This window comes from Hordeum vulgare, chromosome 2H (genome assembly GCF_904849725.1).
Source record: "Hordeum vulgare subsp. vulgare chromosome 2H, MorexV3_pseudomolecules_assembly, whole genome shotgun sequence".
Taxonomy (NCBI): domain Eukaryota; kingdom Viridiplantae; phylum Streptophyta; class Magnoliopsida; order Poales; family Poaceae; genus Hordeum; species Hordeum vulgare.
Window position 1 is genome coordinate 236,817,450 of NC_058519.1, and position 4,967 is coordinate 236,822,416.

Sequence of the window (4,967 nt, forward strand, 5' to 3'; positions counted from 1 at the left end):
GATCAAATGGTCAGCGAGGCAGCTTAAAATCTTGTGGCATCAACGGACGATTCGTAGCACGCCCTAGAAATATGCCCTTACATGCGTGGTCCGCTCTCACCGCACCAAACTCTCTCTCTCGCGAATCCCTCAGGACTTGTTCGGTTAATACACATTATAAAGGGATTGAAGAGGATTGGAGGGGTTTGAGATGGATTTTGACTTGCTGAGAATTTAATCCCTTCCAATCCCCTTCAAACCTCTTGAAATTCTATGAAAAGGAACAAGGTCTGAGGAATAAATATCACTCACTAATCTCACCCCCTCACATGACGATCTCCTCGCCGACGCCACCACCCAAGCTGGTCAGTTCCAACATGCCCCAAGCTCCCCGAGCTCCGCCGCTCCCTCCCCTCCATCCAGATCTGTGCCTTAAGGCATGCATACTTTCCCTTGGCTAGGGCTTCAGGCGCCCCCCTGTTCTTGTTGGAATCCACCACAATAGGCGATGGCAAGGCTGGAGCTTGCGTGGTCCGTCACCTGCATTGCCCAGGTAGGCCCTTCCACCCTCTCCTCCGCACCTCACCCTCTCTTCTTATCCATCCCCTTGCTGCATGTCACCATGGCGTGGATATGGTAATAACAACAAGTGGGCACCGACCTTGCCCTGCTTGAGGAGGAGGAGGAGGAGGGGCGCACCTAGCCACCGGCCATGCTCTGCTCGAGGAGGAGGGGCTGGAGGGTTCTGCTCCTAGGGCGACCAACAAGCCCTGCCCGAGCTCAAGCGTGGCCATGATGACCCACCGTGACATGTAACGTCTCCATCTCCCTCCCCCTCTTCCACTGCTCACTACTGCTATGCAAATTCTGGTTGTGACAAGGAATTCAAGAGGGATTTGTATGAACAAGTCTAGTGTTTTATTTAGTTAGTTAGTGTCATGGAGAGCATGTCGAATGCCGCCAAATACTAGACTAGACTGAATAACAGGAATTGCCAAACAACTATAAAAAAATGTACTGTAGTTACCAATCTACACGCACGAGACATATATCTTTCTCACCATTTTAAACAATAACAATTGATACTTAGCGTATACATTTTCTGAGAATTACTCCATATACGTAGGCTAGCAGCGGCGTTCACGAATGACCACAGAGAAAGTAAAGGTAGCAAGAGGTTTCAGTTTGTTTGCTCTAAGTATTATCTTTCGAAGTGCAGGCAAAAACACAAAAAAGAATCAACTTAGTTGAAAACGGAATCCCTTTCTTTTGTACACGTATCTCCTATTGGTAATAATCTTGCATTAGTCTTAATCTACATCAAGATGTATTAATAGCAGAGTCTATACGTGAGTGCTAGCTAGTTAGTTTGCTTTAGTAGTACTAGTTCTACATGTACAGACTATATTCTTAGGATAATTGCAATGAAGGTAGCCGGTAGTTTGAGAGTCCGGTAAGGATCTCTATCCTGTTTATGTCCGTATAGGCTGCTGAAGAAGGAAGGCAATGACTGCTACTGAAGATGATATTTGCTTCACATTTATGTCTATTGACCTGCCCCAAATTATGTAAATAGTATGAACTAGTAAGAGGCTTCTGCTGAGCTGATGATATGTGCTTCACATTTTTGTCTGTTAAACTGTCCCAAATTATGTAAATTTAGTATGAACTAGTGAGAGGTAAATCAACTGTATGGGCAACATTAACATAGGTGCTCTAGACATCTCTCTGACACTAAATATTCTTGCCGACTCCTTGCGTTCAGTGGCAGCTTGTATTCTTTACTGTAAAATCTCCTAAAAGAGAGAGCTTCAGGCATTGAGGCATTGAGCCATTGTAGTATTGTCTCTATGGGGAAGCGACTTAGCATACATGTCCTAGTCAGGTTTCCCATTTTCTTCTGTGATAAGTAAGGTCTGTTTTCATTGACAGGTAGAAGATAGCGAGTGAGTGGGAAGGTTTGTGCAAATATCTTACCTTGAGGTCATCATGGATGCGCACAATATGACATGAATTGGCGAAAAATAGGGATCTGCAAGATCAACTTTAAAGGTAGGTTCCATTTTCTGTATATATACTTGTACACTCTTAGATTCTCCTATGATTGACGGCTGCGATACTTATGGAACAATCTTTGTTTGTAGGTTAAGACCAAAAATGGAATTTATTGATCTAAAGATGGATCACATTAATAGTCGCACTACCAAACCACCAGATAAGATGAAATCATACTATGGTTTGGATTTTATGTTTTACTCGGCCTTCCCAAGAAAATTCCAAGTATTTAGCGTACTACTATTGTAGAGTGCACTCGGTTAAGATGCCTGAATTTAAATAAAAGCCTAAAACAGTTCTAAGATCTAATGTGTGATCAGGACTATATTTGTATTAGTTCAAGAGATTTGATATGGTAACCGTTGCTGCATCACATATTATTATTAGTTTTCTCTTACTTACTCAATGGTTCCGATAAAATATGGCTTGTTCTTGACGTATGTGGCAAGAACGTGATGCAAACATCATCAGATGTCACAACTTCAGTTGTAACGCACATGTAATCTACACTAGTTGAGTGCCCGTGCATTGCCACGGGATAACAAAATATAATTAGAAAATAATTGTGGTAATTAAGAATCTCATAATTCTAGTTTCCTGTTAACACTGCTCTGTTGAACATTCTTGAAGTATTTTATTAGTATTTTTTTGTGCTATTTAGAAAAGGCATATTACGAAAATCTTGACTCATGTGTACAACACATAGTTATTCATAATGTTATTCATGCCATAAGTGGAAAGTACACATGAAAAACCCAACACACACAATATTCTTGCACATCACATATCATGAACTACACATTGGCTTGGCTAAAAACACATGGACATCAATTTTGAAGCAACCTCCCATGCATCCCATCTAGAGCATCAAACACTCATGAAGTATGGTTCCTCCTGCAACACAAATGAAAACTGATCTTGAAAAATTACAAAGAATAAGTGAAACATAAGTTTTATGTGGAAAAGGGTGCGCTAAATGACCTGTTTTTTAAAAAGACATACGCAGAGTGTGTCCTTTCATTTTGCATGTAGAATTAAACACAAAACCGCACGTCCTCGACCTCTACCATCTTGTGTCAAACTCCATCAACAAATGTGGTGAGTTAAATGACCTGTCTTTTTAAAAAACATACGCAGAGTGTGTCCCTTCATTTTGCATGTAGAATTAAACACAAAACCGCACGTCCTCAACCTCTAGCATCTTGTGTCAAACTCCATCAACAAATGTGTGTTATCAAACAATATAATGAAAAAGACAGATTATGATACTACAAGAACAACAACATAGACTTGAAAATGAAAAAAAAAGAATGAAGAACAATGACTGGACAAAGTGGATGAGAAAATCATTAGGACTGAATGCCCATGCATTGCCACATAATAAATATAAAAATATATAACAACATTGATCAAACAATTGTTCTAGTTTTAGAAATGTGTGTTTTACAAGCATGTCATTTTATTCATGTAGTCGCAAAATACCGTTCTCTCACACTTTTTGCTCGCATCTCCTTAACCACCTTCTCTTTACAAAATGTGAAGGTGGCATGTTTCTATGCAGAAAATTTGGCTGGTTACTCCCGCTTTGTTCCGCCCATGACCTAATGCAACCCTCCAACAACCACTCTGTCTACCGCGTGCTTAAGCTCTCAACTTAATCTCGCATGTCTTTGTCTTTCCAACAGACTTACATTTGTAGAGAAGCTGAGAGTGTGAGTACTTGTCCCCCTAGCTCTAGCATTTTGCGATAATTTTAAAACAGTGCACCGAAATCATGACGATACACCCTATTTTTAGGACCATGATAAACTAATAGTTTACGAAAATGATTTATGAATCATGAAAGTAATATTTGTACATGAATGGAGTTTGCAGTTTGGTTTGTAATTAATAGGCCTATGTCAATCAAAAGAATCATTTACATTTGTATCATGAGCACAGAGATCAACAGGCCATAAGAAGCAAGGACCATTGCTCATGTTAAAGAAATATCTCATTAAAACGTAACTTCACTTCGGCCAAAACATCGCACCATACAAAAATGGTTCAAGACCGAATAATGTAAAGAACCGAGGGTAATAATTTTTCAGCAGACATAGAAAGAAGGAATTCCAAAAGAGGGATCTGCAGTCGTCGTGATGGTTTAACCTCGTTGGGTTACCGCTCACCCTTTGTATCAATCCTCACCTCCCTTCCTACGCGATAGCTACCCACGCCTCGTTCGATCCACGCAGAAAAAGCCCAGCGAACAAACGGGCCGGTTCAGTCGACCTCCACCCTCACGATCTGGCTACCTCTGGCTACCTGCACATCATCTTGACATGCAAAAAGCAACGACCACGCACCCTCGCTCCTCCCAATCCGATCTATCTCTTGAAAAATTCACGACAGCCGCCCACCCTAAAGCAGCCGCTCTCCCTCGTGTTCCTGGCCGCCGTCCACTCCTAGAGCTCCCCTCGGTCCTCCCGCCGTGACATACACGCAAGCGGCCATTTATCATGCTCGCTAGCCTCCTCGCGCTCAAGCCCAGGCTACACATGGACGATGGCCTCGACCGCATCGACGAGATTGGGAGTCCCTCGACCCAACCGTTGCCCTCGCCTGCGTCGACAGGACCGAGATCATGTCCATCTCGTCGTGCCTCGTGATCCCCACTACGACGCCCTACCCCGTGCTGCCACCGCGGGAGTGGGCGATTCGGCCCATCGGGAATGCGAGTTCTCGCGTTCTCCATGGTACAGTCCATCGAGGGCATAACGACATGGTATACCACTCTCTTGCGCCTCCCCCGACCTACCTCGATCGGCATCTCCAGTCGTCTAAATTCGACCTCTCTCCGTCACATGGTCTGTGTGCGCTTAGGTACAAAAGAACTGGTGGGATGTGAAGCAGCTATTGGCACGCGCAGATGTCCTCGTCGCACTCCGTCACAA

The 4,967-nt window shown here is 43.1% G+C and overlaps 1 long non-coding RNA gene across 2 annotated transcripts; it reads left to right on the forward strand.

Moving 5' to 3' along the window:
- The first annotated feature begins 316 nt into the window (after positions 1 to 316).
- Positions 317 to 2,435, forward strand: LOC123429976. 2 transcript variants are annotated; one of them, XR_006622807.1, is made up of 4 exons: positions 329 to 344; positions 441 to 791; positions 1,912 to 2,031; positions 2,124 to 2,435. It is a non-coding gene; the product is annotated as an uncharacterized LOC123429976 (long non-coding RNA). The 2 variants fall into 2 exon arrangements; XR_006622806.1 differs by having other exon boundaries at positions 317 to 791.
- Positions 2,436 to 4,967: the final 2,532 nt, after the last annotated feature.